Below are 17,485 nucleotides of genomic sequence, written 5' to 3' on the forward strand. Positions count from 1 at the left end.
GCGGCATCCTCGTCCTGAACTTAGGCGTCCACCACACCCATCGTAAGGCGGGGGTGAGGGCCCTGAGCCCCATGGCACCGTCGTGGTCGCTCGTCGACCCGGTCGGTGGAGCAGCGCCGACCATGGGGACCGAATGGAGAAGCGGAGCCGGCGGAGGAGCGGAACTTCGGCGCACCCCTACCTGGCGCGCCAAATGTTAGATTCTGGGTTCCGGCAAACCCTTGGGGTTTGAACACTGAGGTGCGCACGAAGATCTCCCCCCTCTCTCTCTCTCTAGCTCGCTCTCGCAATGGTCTCAAGGTTTAACTAGACGAACCCAAAGAACAAGAGACACAGGGGTTTATACTGGTTCGGGCCACCATTGTGGTGCCGGTGTGGTGTGGTGGATTGCCTTGCAGGCTGAGGATGAACAAGTATAAGGGAAGAACAGCCTCCTGAGGAGAGGTGTTCTTGAGCTTGGTGAGCTTGTGTGCTGAGGATGGTCTGAATGATCCGTCCCCTCCTATGGTGGTGGCTAGTCCTATTTATAGTGGCCCGGGTCCTCTTCCCAAATATTAGGCGGGAAGGGATCCCACAACGACCAGTTTGAAGGCGGACAACTAGTACAAGTTATCCTGACAAAAGGTGGTCTTCGCCTACCAAAGGCTCTGGTGGTGACGCCGTCGTGAGCTCCGCGGTGACCTCCGTCCTATCGTCTTGCTGGTCTTGGTCTCGTTGCACCAATATGGAAACCTTTGCCTGCTGCCTCGGGACTCCTCGTCTGCGCTTGCCTCTTTAGCACCAAAGAGGCAACGAGTACTCTGCGCCCGCTGGCACCCGCCTGGCCTTGGTGGTCATGGCTCACATCACAAGTACCTCGCGAGGTGCCCCTTGCCTTGGTATCTCCGCTCCTCGAGAGCGAGCCTAGGGAGGCTTCCCCTGAGGAGGTCTTGCATCGTCCGCCTCGCAAGGCTTGGCCCCTCGCGAGGGTCTTGAGTGGTTGTTGATGAAGATGGGCCGTACCAGGCCGCTGGATGAGCCACGCCTGGGCCGCAGGCAGGCAAGTCTGGGTACCCCTGTTCCCAGGACACCGACATCGAAGATCTTCCAAGGTAGTTTCATGAGCTAACTTAAGAGTGTTTAGTTCTTTAGTTAGACGCTCAATCTCCTTCTTATCATCGTCATTCGTTTTATCTTGATTGGCATGATTAATAGCAATTTCATCATAGTTTACATCACTAGAGTTGTCAACAAGTAAATCATCATCACCCAGCAAATCATCTTCATCACTATTGAAATCAACATACCCGGGGTGTGATACATTTGGGCCTTCAGCCATGAAGCATCTTCCAGTTCCTTCATTTGGTGAATCAAATATGTCGCAGGAGTTGGTTGACACAAGTGCTAGACCGGCAACCCCTTCATCTTGAGTATATTCGGAGTCGGAGTGATAACTTCTTTTGGAGTGGTGATCCGAGTCGGGGCCAGATACCCATTCACCAACGTGAGCTTGATGTCTTTGTTTTGTGTAGCTCCTTGATGACTTGTCCTTCCTTTCCAAATCCTTGCTTCTCCGAGAGGTTCTTCGTTCATAACGATCATCTCTACTCCTATCTCTTGGAGGTGATTCTTCTCTTCTACTTCCCCTTTTGGGTGAATCTTCTCTTCTTTTATAGGGAGCCGTACACTCATTGGAGTAGTGTCTGGGTCTTCCACAATTGTAGCAATTACGCTCACGAATCGAAGATCTTTTGTCATTGTAGGACCTTGACTTGGAACTTCTTTCTTTGCTTCTACTCTTGTAGAACTTGTTGAAATTCTTCACCATTAGACTCAATTCCTCATTGAAGGTTTGTTTCTCACTTGATGATGTAGGAGCATCACATGAGGCTTTGTAAGCACCACTTGACTTGTTGTGAAGCTCTTCTTTATCCTTGAGTGACATCTCATGAGCAACAATTCTTCCAATGACTTCTATTGGCTTGAGATCTTTGTAATTGGGCATCATTTGGATCAATTTGCACAAGGTATCATATTTTCCATCCAAGGCTCTTAGGATCTTCTAGATGATGAATCTATCAGTCATCTCTTCACTTCCTAAGCTGGCAATCTCATTTGTGATGAGAGCAAGCCTAGAGTACATTTCAGCGACACATTCACCATCCTTCATTTTGAACTTGTTAAGTTGACTTTGAAGCACATCCAATTTGGATTCCTTGACGGAGTCGGTACCCTCATGCATATCGATCAAAGTATCCCAAATTTCCTTTGCATTCTCAAGACGGCTGATTTTGTTGAATTCTTCGGGGCACAATCCGTTGAAGAGGATATTGCAAGCTTGAGTGTTGTATTGCAGCATCTTCAACTCTTCCGCGGTAGCTTCACGGTTTGGTTCTCTCCCATCAAAGAATTCACCTTACAAGCCAATACACACAATAGCCCAAACGGCGGGGTTATGTCCAAGAATATGCATTTTCATCTTATGCTTCCAACTAGCAAAATTAGTACCATCAAAGTAAGGACCTCTATGGTGGTCATTTCCCTCGCTAGACGCCATACTCTCCTAGGTTGTGAAACCAAGGCTATGATCACCAAGGCTATGGAGACCAAAGCTCTGATACCACTTGTAGGATCGAAAGTATGTCTAGAGAGGGGGGGTGATTAGACTACTTGACCAAATAAAAATCTAGCCTTTTCCCAATATTAAGTTTTGGCAGATTTTAGCAACTTAGCACAAGTCAAGCAATCAACCTACACATGCAAGTCTAAGAGTATAGCAGCAGAATGTAAAAACATTGCACATGAAGGTAAAGGGAGGAGTTTGGAGGGAGCAAACGCAATGTAGACGCGGAGATTTTTTCCGTGGTTCCGATAGGTGGTGCTATCGTACATCCACGTTGATGGAGACTTCAACCCACGAAGGGTAACGGTTGCGCGAGTCCACGGAGGGCTCCACCTATGAAGGGTCCACGAAGAAGCAACCTTTTCTATCCCACCATGGCCATCGCCCACGAAGGACTTGCCTCACTCAGGTAGATCTTCACGAAGTAGGCAATCTCCTTGTCCATACAAACTCCTTGGTTCAACTCCACAATCTTGTCGGAGGCTCCCAAGTGATACCTAACCAATCTAGGAGACACCACTCTCCAAAAGGTAATAGATGGTGTGTTGATGATGAGCTCCTTGCTCTTGTGCTTCAAACGATAGTCTCCCCAACACTCAACTCTCTCTCACGGATTTGGATTTGGTGGAAAGATGATTTGAGTGGAAAGCAACTTGGGGAAGGCTAGAGATCAAGATTCTTGTGGTTGGAATGGAATATCTTGGTCTCACCACATGAGTAGGTGGTTCTCTCTCAGAAAATGTATGTTGGAAGTGTAGGCACGTTCTGATGGCTCTGTCCATGAATGAAGAGTGGGTGGAGGGGTATATATAGCCTCCACACAAAATGTAACCGTTACACACAATTTACCAAACTCGGTGGGACCGAATCATGAAACTTGGTCAGACCGATTTAGTTCAAAATGTGAATGTTAGGATTTTCGGTGGGACCGACATGTCAACTCGGTGGGACCGATTTCATTAGGGTTAGGGCATAACGTAATCTCGGTGAGACCGATCACATAAACTCGGTAAGACCAATTGCTGTAATAGGCAAACAGAGAGTTGGTTAGGCAAACTCGGTGGGACCGAATCGCTCATTTCGGTGAGACCAAAACATTACAAGAAGGAAACAGAGAGTTTGCATTGCGAACTCGGTGGGACCGATCGCTCATTTCGGTTAGACCAAAACGTTATGAAGGAAAACAGAGAGTTTGCAATCCCATCTCGGTGAGACCGAGATCCCTATCGGCGAGACCGAACTGATTTGGGTTTCTGACTATGGCTATGTCAAATGAACTCGGTGCCGCCGGATAGATCAAATTGGTGGGGCCGAGTTTGACTTTTGGTTTGGGACATATGTGGATATGAGAAAGTGGTTGAGGGCTTTTGGAGCATATCACTAAGAATTTTGAGCAAGGAACCCATTAAACATCACCTCATCCCCTTTTAATTGTATTGGCTTTTCCTATGGACTCAATGTGATCTTGGATCACTAAAATGAAAAAGGTAGAGTCTTGAGCTTGAGCCAATATGTGTCCTTAGCATTTTGAGGGGTCCACATTCCTAGTCCATGCCATGCTAATCATTGAACTTTATGAAATGATCATATTGAAAGAGCATTAGTTCAATGAGCTATATGTTGTTAGGAATTACCAAAAACCCCCAGGGATAGTTGCACTTTCACTGCTGCCGGGCTCAAGGTTGTCGACGAGCCATGCGCCAGCAGAAGTGGATCCAAAGAAGACCAGATCCTCTAGGCCATGAGCGACAACTTCCAGAAGCTCCAGGCGCTTCACCGTACCCGTAAGGAGAAACTGGACTCCAGGGCAGCGGTTGTCGACGCGGCAGAGGAAGACTTCCAAAAGCATGTCGAGCAGATGTAGGTCTCGTTCGCCGAGGACCAGCAAGAGCTGAGGACTGGCCAGGAGCGGTTGGGCCAGCGTTGGGACGAGCTCCTTCTGAAGCAATCCAATATTGAGAAGGCACAGGAGGAGGCCGCTCAACATGCCGCCAAGGAAGACGCCCAACTAAGGGAGCGCCGTATCCTGCTCGATGCTCACGAGGAGGACCTTGCCATTCGCGAGGAGGCACTTGCCGCCAAGCTCCACGGCAAGGATGAGGAAATTGAGAAACTTGTCGCACAACGGACCCAAGAGCTGGACAAGAGCATAAGAAAACACTTGACGCTCTGGTCCTGGATCATGCCGGCAAGTTGAAGGAAGCCGTCAATGCCACTGAAGCTGCAGAGGCCGCCAAGAACGAGCAGGCCGGGAAGGTGGAGCTGGAGAAGCATGGCAAGGAGGTCTCGACGCTCAAGAGAGAGAGAGACAAAACTGCCTATACCTTGGCGGAGTTGCAGGTCACCATATCTGACAAGACCAAGCAGCTCTCCGCAGCCAACGGCTCCATTGCCGATCTGAAGCTGAAGCTGACCACACTGGAGGAGACCCTTGAGGGTAGCAGGGCTCGTGAGAAGACCCTAGCCAAGGACCTCCAAGATGAGAAGAAACTACTTGAGAGCGTAGCGGCCACCTACAACGATTATGTGAATGGCGTGGGGATCTGGACTGAGCGCCTCATCGACGTTGCGGAGAGGCTCACAATGCAACTGTCCACCATGGGCATGCTAAGTTTTAGGTACTCCCACGAGGAGAGGGTGACTCCGAGCACTAGACTAACCATGTTCTTTGAGGCCCTCCTTGATGCCCTGAAGCTGCTCCACTCCAGCCGAGCAACCCAACTGGCCAATGAATCGGGGCGTCCTTCTCAAGGTGCTCACCAAGGTGGCGTACATGAACCTTGGCCTTAACCTCACCAACGTGCTTGACAGCTTGCAGGAGGATGCAGACCGCAAGGCGCTTGAAGAGCTCGTCGCGCCCATCGTCGACGTGGTTGACCAAGTCAAGAGGGTGGAAGGCCAGCGCCGGGACTAGCCGCTTTGCTTCTCCTTGCCGCTATGAACTCGTGCCCAAGATAATTTATCCTAAGTTAGAACTGCGGTAACCATTGATGTAATATAACTTGCTGTGTTTTGGATTGAATGCATGCTATCTTTCTCGTCTGATCTCTCTTTGTATGGCGTACACCCTACGCCTTATTGGGAAAAAACTTGCCGGTGCGCGCACCCTTGCCACGAGCGCTTTGAGGAACGGATCCTTAGCAGCCTGCTGGGGGTGTCGCTGCTGGCAAGATACCTTGCCATGCTTAGTGCGACCACTTGAACCATTGAGCGGACTCGAAACAGATCAAGGGCGCAACCAATCCCGACAAAGTTCCTTCACGTGCAGGTTTTTCATACAAGAATCAAAATTGTTCGAGGAAAAATAACCTTATATTTAAAGGAGATTCACTCAAGGTTTCACAACTTATCTTTTTGCTACTGTACTCTTTCCCGCAAGATGCCACTTCGAATATCGCCTGTTGGTGTCCATACTCTCTATCCCCCCGGCAAACTTGTATGCGAGGGAACCTTCTGTCCTTTGAGAAAAATAAAGAAGAGAACATAGGAACATGGAACCTTGGCGGTTCATCAGTACTTGCTGGAAGGAAACATAGTACAATATCCTAGACAAGCATGCATATTTATAAACATGGAAATCAACAAGAACTGTACATACTTAAACTTATTCAACTGCGCATAGGGTCTGCGCCTGGCTCTGTACATAGGGTTATATGCCTTGCCGGCAAGGCTAGTACAAAAGGGGGTTGCCAGGGGACCCGGCAACCGCGCCTCATGTGTAAAACTTGCAAAGATGTTCGATATTCTAGGAGTTGCTCACTGGAATGCCATCTTCGGTCTCCAGGCGGACTGCGCCGGGCCTGGTGACTCGTATTACCCGATAAGGGCCTTCCCACTTCGGCGTCAACTTGTTGGAATTCTTGGCCGACTGAACGCGCCAAAGAACAAGGTCGCCTTCGTCAAGGCTTCGGGCGTGAACCTTGCGGCTATGGTAGGCACAAGGCTTGTTGGTAGCGTGCAGCTCGCACAACAGCCTGAAGATGATCTTCCTCAATGAGCGTAGCATCATCTTGCTGCAACTGCGCCTACTCAAGCTCATCATAAGCGAGCACTCGAGGTGACCCGTATATGAGTTCTGCGGGGAGAACTGCTTCTGCCTCGTACACCATGGAGAAGGGTGTCTGGCTGGTGGCTCGATTTGGTGTCATCCTGATTGACCAAAGAACGGCCGGCAACTCATCAATCCAGCATCTTCCGCACTTGTGCAGCCTGTCAAAAGTCCTTGTTTTGAGGCCTCGCAGCACTTCAGCATTTGCCCTTTCTGCCTGGCCATTGCTTCTCGGATGAGCAACAGAAGCAAAACAGATTTTGTTGCCGAGGTCCTGGATATACTGCATGAAGGTGCGGCTTGTGAACTGCGTGCCGTTGTCGGTGATGACTCTGTTTGGAACACCAAAATGGCAAACTTGTCCTTTGAAGAACTTGATGGCTGACTGTGTTGTCACCTTTCTCACTGCTTCCACTTCCGGCCACTTCGTGAACTTGTCGATCGCGACGTACAAGTACTCAAAGCCCCCGACAGCACGGGGGAAGGGGCCTAATATGTCGAGCCCCCAGACCAAAAATGGCCAGGAAGAGGGATCGTCTGAAGAGCTTGGGCTGGCTGATGGAGTTTCTTTGAATGGAACTGGCACGCTTCACACTTGGTTACTAGTGCCATTGCATCCTGGAGAGCGGTGAGCCAAAAGAAACCTTGCCGGAATGCCTTGCCGGCAAGGGCCCTTGATCCTATGTGAGACCCACATATGCCTCCATGTATCTCCGCCAACAGCTCCAGTCTGTCCTCCCAAGGAATGCACTTCAATTTCACACTGTTCGATCTTTTCCTGTACAGGACATCGTCCACAAACTAGTACATGTTAGACTGACAGGCTACTTTCTCCGCTTCTTCCTGTTCCTCGGGGAGTTCCCCTGTTTGGAGGAACTGCACGATGTGATGTGCCCATGCCGAAGCCTGAGGCTCTACGGCAAGGACTAAAGGCATGTCCATGCCATGGGAGCAGTTGTCTCTATAGCAAGGGCTTGAGGCCCTACCGGAGCCTGTCGCCCCCCCGACAAGCTTGGCGTCGTCCCCGACAACTTCCTTGCCGGCAGCTCCTGGGAGCTCAGTGGGAAAGTACTTGCCGAGGCTCAACTTTCTTTGCTTATTATGTGCTGCCGATGGTTCAATGGATGGCTGAGTTAGGTGGAGCACAAAGGTCCCTGGTTCCACAGGTAACTCGAGGGCAGCGCGTTTTGACAGGTCATCAGCAATGTTGTTCTCTGCTCGAGGGACGTGCTCTGCTTGCAGACCGTCAAAACTCTCCTCCAATTTCCTCACTTCATCTATGTAGGCTTCCATCAACGGGCCTTAATAATCCTTGTTGACTTGCTTGACGACAAGCTATGAATCACCTCTGATAACGAGCTTCCTAATTCCAAGGTCTGCCACGATCCTGAGACCAGCAAGCAGCCCCTCATAGTCTGCAGTGTTGTTTGTTGATCTCTCCTGGGGAAAGTGCATTTCGATTACGTACTTGAGGTGCTCCCCGATGGGTGCGACAAGTAGCACACCAGCAGCGGCGCCTTGCAGCGAGAAAGTCCCATCAAAGTGCATAATCCAGTCACGGCTCGTTTCCTTGCTGGGGAGAGTGCTCTCTTGAATTTCCTCGTCGGGCGTTGAGGTCCATTCGGCAATGGACTCCGCCAAGGCTCTGCTCTAAATTGTCAAAGTGCTTTCAAACCTGAGACCAAAGCTTGACAGTTCCAACGCCCACTCCACAATCCTTCCAGTTGCATCTGGGTTGTGCAAGATCCGTTGCAACGGGAAGCGAGTGATGACGGTGATCTCATGTGCCTGAAATAGTGGCGCAACTTCCTCGAGGCCATAAGGAGGCCGAAGAGCAACTTCTGCACACCAGAGTATCTTGATCTAGCCCCCTGCAAGGGGGAGCTGACAAAATAAACTGGGTGCTGCACCATCTTCTTGTTCTGTGTCACTTCATTTGCTTGCGCGGATCCTGCCTTGCCGGCACCAGACTCTGCCTTCTGGCACCAGACCCTGCCGGGGAGAGCTCTGGCTCATCACCCGACGGTCGCCACTGCCGCTGCTTCATCATCAACTTCTCTTTGTGCCACTAGCGCGGCGCTGACCCCTTGATTCATTGCCGCTTGATATAGCAGCAACGGCTCTTGTGGTTTAGGCGCGACTAGTGTTGGTGCAGAGGAGAGGTACCTCTTCAAATCTTGCAGCGCTGCCTCCGCTTCCAGAGTCCACTTCATTGGACCTGCCTTTTTCAAGATCTTGAAAAAAGGGAGGGCGCACTCAGCAGATTTGAAGATGAACCTACTTAGAGTAGCAACACAGCCAGCAAGTCGACGCACATCTTTGACTCGTCTTGGCGCTTCTATCTGCTCAATCGCCTTGATCTTGTCGGGGCTCGCCTCGATCCCACGTAGAGACACAAAGAATCCGAGAAACTTAACAGATGGGATGCCAAACACACACTTCTTAGGATTGAGCTTGAGATTGATCTTGCGCAAATTTGCAAATGTTTCTTCTAGATCTTGTATGAGCATTGCTTCCTTGGTTTTGACCACTATGTCATCCATATAAGCTTCCATATTTCTATGCAGTTGAGGCTCAAAACAAATTTGAACCGCTCTTGCAAACGTTGAACCAGCGCTTTTCAACCCGAAAGGCATTCGTATGAAACAATACGTACCACATGAGGTGATAAACACGGTCTTCTCTTCGTCTTCCTTCGTCATGAAGATTAGGTGGTACCCTGAGTAGGCGTCAAGGAATGACATCAAGTCGCCCCCGTTAGTGGAGTCCATGATCCGGTCGATGCGCGGCAAAGGGAAAGGATCCTTTGGACATGCTCTATTGATGTCTGTATAATTGATACACAGCCTCCATTTCCCGTTTGCCTTGCGCACCACAACCAGATTGGCTAACCATGTTGGGTGGAGCACTCCTCTGACCAGGCCTGTCGCTTCCAACTTCCTAATCTCTTCAGTGATAAACTCTTGCCTCTCCAAAGCTTGCTTCCTACCTTCTGTTTGATGGGTCACGCATGAGGACAGACAGCAAGATGGTGCTCAATCACCTCCCTGGGAACATCGGGGATGTCAGATGCTTGCCATGCAAACACATCGACATTCGCCCGCAGGAAGGCGATGAACGCGCTTTCCTATTTGATGCCGAGGGTGGAGCTTATAGTGAAAGCTCCGCCCATGCCGTCCTCCTTGACGGGCACCTTCTTAGTCTCTGGTGGTCCTGCCCTGGATTTCTTGCTCTTGCCGATGGAGCTGTCTGGCACTTCCTCGACGGGAATGCAACACTCCGAGGAGGCGCGCTTGTCGAAGTGGGTGCAAGAGGTCTTGCCGGTCTTCTTCCCCTCAGGAGCTCCAGTGGCAGGAGCAAGTGCCTTGGTGGCAGGTGCTACCACCGCCCCCCGGTAGAGTTGGTTGGCGCAGACGAGCGCGTCTTTCTTGTCGGAGCCGACAGTGATGATGCTCATCGGCCGGGCATCTTCAGTGTGTTGTAGGCGTAGTGTGACGCCGCCATAAACTTGGCCAGTGCTGGACGGCCAATGATCCCGTTATACGTAACGGGATCTTGGCGACATTAAAAACGATCTTCTCTGTCCTATAGTTCAGCTCACCACCAAATGTAACTGGCAGTGTGATCTTACCCTTTGGTTGGCTTCTTCCTAGATTGATCCCTTGAGACGTGCCCGTTTCTTTGAGATCTCCATCAGGAATGCAACCTCCTGATCACCTTGGGTGAGATCAAGTTCAAATCGGCCCCACTGTCAACTAACATTTTTTTCACCTTGAGGTTGCGAATTGTTGGCGAAACCAACAATGGCAAGCAGCTGACCACGGTTGAGCGATCAGGGTGATCCTCGGCGTAAAAAATGATAGGCGTGTGGGACCATTTCAGTGGCTTCCGGGCATCGATCGACGGCTCTGTTGCATTAATCTCGCGCGCCCACTGTTTAAGTTGGCGGTGAGAAGAATGTAACGAGGCGCCACCATCAATGCACATGGCCTCCGTAGCATTTGAAAGTTATGCTCGCTGGACTCGTCGTCCTCTTCATGGTCATCATCTCCCTCTTTCTTGTCGCGGCCCCGAGCAGGCCTCTCTTGTTGCTTCTCCTTGCCACCGCGGCCTCCTCGGCTAGCACGCTTCTTGCCAGACCCCTCAGCACCATCCTGGCCCTTCTCCTTGTCTCAACTTTCGTACTCAGCTTTTTGCCTTTCCACAAGCCGCTCAACTTGCCGGCAGTTCTAGAGGTCATGGCCCTTGGTGTGGTGGATCTTGCAATATTGCTTGTCGGAGCCCTCTCGCTTGTCGGCAGCCGCCAAGGCCTGGCAGGCGGCGAATCTGACAACCTCCTTGCCGGGGTTGCCGGATTCCTGAACGGCAAGCACGGTCTTGCCGTTGCACTTCCTGTTGCGCCGTCGGCCCTTCTTTGCCGGGGTGGCAACGTCCTCATCTCCGGAGTCTCTTCCCGCGCCGACATCTTCACCGGGGTACTTCCTTCCTTCTTCAGCCCGAGCACACGGCCAAAAAATAAAGTTCGGCAACATCCCTAACCTTGTTCATCGCCAGCACTTCACGCATCTTGCGGTTGCCCATGTTCTGATGAAATGCACTGATGACAGCGACATGATGAACATCTAGGATGTTGTACTGCACGTGGCTGAATCTCTGTATGTATTTGCACAAGGATTCGCCATCCTTCTGGGGGATGAGATGTAAATCACTTGCCTGACCAGGAGCTTGGTGGCCTCCGGTAAAGGCACCAACAAACCCGTGGCACAGATCCGACCAATAGGAGATGGAATCTACTGGCAGGTGCATCAACCACGACCCGACGTTGGGCTTGAGCTCCAATGGGATGTAGTTGGCGAGCACCTTGCCGTCCCGAGCCCCGGCAGCATGCATCGCGATGGTATAAACGATCAAGAACTCGGACGGATGAGTCTTGCCGTCGTATTTCTCTGGGACCTCTGGCTTGAACGTGCGGGTTGTGGGCCACTTGAATTGGCGCAGCTCACAGGTGAAAGATGGACAACCCACCTCGTAAGGTAAGTCACCAGAATCCCCCGGTGCAGGCATGTCTACAGTGGGCCCCGCATGCCTATCAGATTGATGGCGCGCTTACCGTCGCTGCTCGATGGTAGTTTGAGGGTCCTCTTTGACCTGTTCACGAAGAACTTGACATTGGCCGCGAAGAGCTCATGGATCAGACGACACTATGGATCTGTCATCGCGGGCATCGACCCGCCGAGCTGGCGACCGTTGCTGTCGCGGTGGTGGATAGTGCACCGTGGTCGCGGCACCTCCGACCCTTCTGCCGTCAGCACGCGCCGGCTCGGTGGACCGACGCCGCGAAGGACCTGCCTCTTGGTGCACATCTTTATTGGCGTGGCCAATAAGGCTCTGGACAGCAGCCCTCCACTCTTCTTGCTTCTCCGCAGCCGGAGGAAAATCGAGGAGTAGCTGCGCTCGCGCCAATGCTTCGGTTGGTGTAGACGGCAGCGACAGGCGCGTGGAAGGGGAGGTGCTCGCACTTATAACCGCGTTAGAAGGAGCCCCGTCACGGTTCTGTGGCCGTGTGCCGTTTCCACTAGCATCATGGCGTGCATGCCGGCCCTATGATGCTGAGGGCTCTTTCCATGGGGACGCTTGTGATCTCCAACATCATGGCGCCGCTCGTCGCGCACGGCCTGGGAAGATCGTGGCACAGGCGCCGGCGGGGGTATCTTGGAGGTCGTTGCGCGTCCCGTAGGCAGCACGACTCCATCCTTGGACCCAGCGGCGCGCGGGTCGTTGTCGTGGCCGCGGACGATACCGCTCGCCTGGCTCCGGTCGCCAGAACGTCGTGGATGCTCGTTATCTCCACCTCTGCTGTCGTCCGCGTCTGCCCCATTGGCCGTCCATGCTAGCACGGGTGGATCAGCCACAGACGAACCGATCGTCGTGATCGCCTTCTTCTTGGGAGCCATGGTGATCAAGAAATTGACGCGCTAACTGCTAGACCAGGTTTGCACAACATTACCCCCCTACCGGGCACGCCAAAGATGTCGGGGAAACGACACCTACGGGATCACGTTGATCCCTTCTACGATTTGGCAGGGAAGAGGGGTGCAGAAAGAGCAGACGTAACGATCAACACGAGGGATTTTTACCCAGGTTCGGGCCGCTAAGAAGCGTAAAACACTAGTCCTGCTTTTAGTGTATTTGAGTGTTCTTGAGCTTCGGCTAGCGGCTACGTATGCTAACTGGGCCGGGCAGTCCAAAATTCCCTTCCTGCATCACCTTGGGCCTCCTTTTATACCAAGGGGCTACCATAGTGGCGTACAAGCATACAGGAGGTGTAAAGTAGCTACAACGTACATGCTTATCACTGACGTCTTAGGACAAACGCATTAAATGCGCTGCTTACGTGCCCTCTAACTTTATCGGGGACAAAAATAGAACTCGTACCGTCCGTCGCCGCCTCACCCTGTCTTGACACGCATCCAAGATGATGAGGCATGCAATGCCAAGCTGACTGGCTAGCCGCTGCGCTGGAGTGGTGGCAGGATCTTCACGAAGATCTGCATGCCACCATGCAGGTGCTTGCCAGGTTGGCAGGCTAGTTGTTGTGCTAGATCGGTGGCAGGGCCGTGGAACCTTGCCGTGGCCTCGCAAACGTCCCCGGCAAGGATCTTGCCGGGGGGCTCGCAAGCGTCCCCGACAAGAGCCTTGCTGGGAACTTTGCCTTCTGGTATTCACAAATATCTACATGCCACCACGCAGACGCCCTTGGATCTTGGTCTTGACATTGTCGATGGTGTCAGGGCTCTCAACCTCAGGGTGATGGTCTTGCTCGTGCTTCACAAACTACCCCGGCAAGGATCTTGCCGGGGCTTCACGAGCCATCCTGGCAAGAATCTTGCTGGGGGCCCAGCTTGTCTTCTGCTATCTGATTACTGGCTCGGATGCCGTCTTGGTCGTCTTGTATTTCGCCTCCAGCTGCCCCCGTCAAGCCTTGTCGTGGGTGCGGCTGCAATTGCCTGTGCACAAGTAAGCGGTACTGAAGTGCCCAAATTTTAGTACACCGACAGTCGTTTGCATTGACAGGAAAAGTATACCTCTCAAAAAAATATCTCTCAATTTAAGCTTTGAGCTCTGGCACCTCTACAAATCCCTACTTCCCTCTGCGAACAACCTATCTATTTACTTTATGCAATTTTTATTTTTATTTGAGTCTCCATCTTCTCTTATAAATCACCAACTAGGGAGCACTATGATCATAGTTGAGCATTGGATGTAGCTAATATGTGAGTGTGTTTCATGAATGGATCAATGATTGAGCATGATGGGCTCGGGATAACTTTCTTTAGTTTTGATATTTTGAAAGACATGGTTGCTTGTTGATATGCTTGAGTATTGAAATCTTCATGTCAAAACTAGACTATTTCTTTGAACCATATAAAAGTCCAAATGTCCATGAGACAAAAGAAAAGGATATGTGATGAACATGTTAGGCAGCATTCCACATCAAAAAAATCTGTTTTTATCATTTACCTACTCGAGGACGAGTATGAATTAATCTTGGGGATGCTGATACGTCTCCAACATATCTATAATTTTTGCTTGTTCCATGTTGTCATATTATCATTCTTGGATCTTTTATAATCATTTTACAGCAACTTTATATCATTTTTTGGGACTAACCTATTGACATAGTGCTCAGTGCCAGTTGTTGTTTTTTTGCTTGTTTTACACTTCGCAAAATATCAGTACCAAATGGAGTCCAAATGCAGCGAAACTTTTTGGAGATTTTTGATGGACTAGAAGACACCAGTGGGCCAAGAAAGTACCATAGGGGAGGCCCATGGTGGGGACAACCCACCAGGGCAGGCCCAGATGGGTTGTTCCCTCCAGGAGTCGATGAAACACAATTCCAGCCGCCGCAAGTTCCAGAACCACGAGATCCAATCTAGACACCATCACGGAGGGGTCCATCATCCTCATTGGTGCCTCATCGATGATGCGCCAGCAGTCCACCATAGACCTAAGGGTTTGTAGGCAGTAGCTAAATGGCTTCCTATCGCTCTTTTGATTATTAATACAATGGTCTCTTAGAGAGCTATTTGATGTAACTCTTTTTGCGGTGTGTTTGTTGGGATCCGATGAACTTTGAGTTTATGATCATATCTATATCCATGAATAATATTTGAGTTTTCTTTGATTTGTTATATGCATGATTATTTATAGCCTCGTATTTCTTCTTCGAATCTTTGATTTAGTTAGGCCAACTAGATGGATTTTTCTTGCCATGGGAAGAGGTGCTTTGTGATGGGTTCGATCTTGCGGTGTTCTTTCCCGGTGACAAAAGGGGCAGCAAGACATGCATGTATCATTGCTATTAAGGGTAACAAGATGGGGGCTGTTCCTACATGAATAGATCTCACCTACATCATGTCATCGTTCTTATTGCATCACTCCATTTCTCCATGAGCTTAATACATTAGATGCATGCTGGATAGCGGTCGATGTGTCACTACAGGAAACAGCTACTTTGCCGTCTGCCACGGCGGACGACAAAGGCTCGAAAGGCGGACGGCAAAGACCTTTGCCGTCAGCCGCGGACGGCAAAAGGCTCCGGCAAAGAAGGCTACGGTAAACAACTGCTTTGCCGTCTGCTTCCTGGAGGCGGACGGCAAAGGTTCTTTGCCGTCTGCGGCGGACGGCAAAGAGGGCGGATGGCAATAATTGCGCTGTCAGTCCGTTAAGTGGCTAACGGCAGACCTTTGCCGTCCGCCGCTGACGGCAAAATTTCTCTGGTCTTTGCCGTCTGCCGCTGATGGCAAAGTGCAGGTTCTTTGCCGTCTGCCACAGATGGCAAAGTGAAGGTTCTTTGCCGTCTGCCACAGATGGCAAAGTCTTTGCCGTCTGCCACTGTAGGCAAACTGACCAAATGGGTCAGCTCCCAGGAAGCACAGTTGGCTGCCACGTGGCTTCTTTGCCGTCCGCCGCAGACGGCAAAGAGCTCTTTGCCGTCGGTGGCAGACGGCAAAGAGCCTGCATATTGGCTGTTTTTTCTGTTTTTTATTAAATCCCACAATTTGCACAGAAAATATATATGACATATATAGATATATTTCCATATCACATATCCAGCACATAAGTTTCATATCACATATCACATCAGTTTCATCCATACACATTGTTCATACATAAGCAAGTTCCATCCATATATATATTACAATGCAAAGTTTCATCAAGATAGCAAGTTCCATCATAGCAAGCTAGATACAATGCAAAGTTTCATCAAAGGAAAAGCAAGCACTCCATCATAGCAAGCTAGCTTCCATGAAGTGAATGAAATCTGCAAAATGGTAAATAAGAAAGTTAGAAATAGGTGACTAGAACAAGAAGAAGACTAGAACAAGAAGTATATGTCATTTATGAGCTAACTTAGGTGAAATGGATCATATATGAGCTAACTAAGTTGAAATGGGTTGTTTATGATCTAACTTAGTTGAAATGGATCATTTATGAGCTAACTTAGTTGAAATGGGTCGTTTATGAGCTAACTAAGGTGAAGGGCATCGTTTTTGAGCTAACCAACTGGTACAGGTTTGCAGGCATTACATGGCCTTTGGGTAGAAAGCGTCCAAATACTGTCATCATTGCATCGTAGCATTCTCTGCCCAAGTTGAACTGAGCCTTCAGAGCCATTACTTGTGAGATGGCATCCAACTGACAAAGCTCAGTGTGCTCATGGAGCGGACGTTTTGAAGACTCCAACATTTCATTGAAGGCCTTTGCAGATTCCTCCATCTCCTCGTCCGAATCCCGAGCATCATCAAAGTCTTGCACCATGTTTTCCATCCCGGTACCATGCTCGTCGGTGCGACGACGATCCACCTCAGCTCGGTCACGTTGGGCAGACTCACCATGAAATGTCCACACCGTATAATCGGACGTAAAACCACTCTTCTGCAGGTGTTTGCCCATTTCAGCCTCTGTCCTCTTTTCCCAATTGCCGCACCGTAAACAGGGGCACCAGGTTTTCCTCTGGCCATTTGCAAATGCGGCTCGCACAAACCCCTTGGTTTTTGTGAAACATTCAATGCTCCATTTGTTCTGACCAGTGTGACCGGTGTACATCCACGCACGATCACTCATCTTGACTTTCAGAGCTACTAGACACACAACAAATATATATATATATATATAATTCACCATGTATGTATTCATCAGTTGATCTACTTTGTCAATTTTATTACGTCCATGCAACCTACACCCTAATAGGTAATGATAGGTCCTAATCCCACCCGAGTATGTTTAGATTGGGTTCATTTTCCCATGCTATGCTCCGGATCCGACGCAAAATTTCGGCAGCACCTCCCCGCTGTTCTCCTGATACACGTCTCTGCAATAAACAGAGAGGATGTGTACCCGGAGAACAACAGGGGAGGCACTGACGAAATTTATGCGTCGGATCCGGAGCAAAGCATATGGGAAAACGAACCCAATCTAAACATACTCGGGCTGTCCATGGATAGCGTTGGACAATTCGAAAGAATCAAGGTTATAAATATGCAAATGCATGCATATTTATAACTATGACGCTTTCGAACGAGAGACACATATTGGTTACGCATACTGATGATTCAAGACACATATATATCTAGCTATCAAGTTTCATCGGAATAGATCAAATAATTAATGGGGGAGGAGGACATGTCATTTGTGCTCACCCACGAACGAAGGGGCAGAGCTCGTCAAACGCACGGCGAGGTCGTCGAACACCAAACCTCGCAGCGATGAAACAACTGCACATTTAAAACTACCCGATCAACACAATTATATATGATGTTTTTCATAAC

The sequence above is a fragment of the Triticum aestivum genome, chromosome 3D (genome assembly GCF_018294505.1).
Source record: "Triticum aestivum cultivar Chinese Spring chromosome 3D, IWGSC CS RefSeq v2.1, whole genome shotgun sequence".
Lineage (NCBI taxonomy): Eukaryota > Viridiplantae > Streptophyta > Magnoliopsida > Poales > Poaceae > Triticum > Triticum aestivum.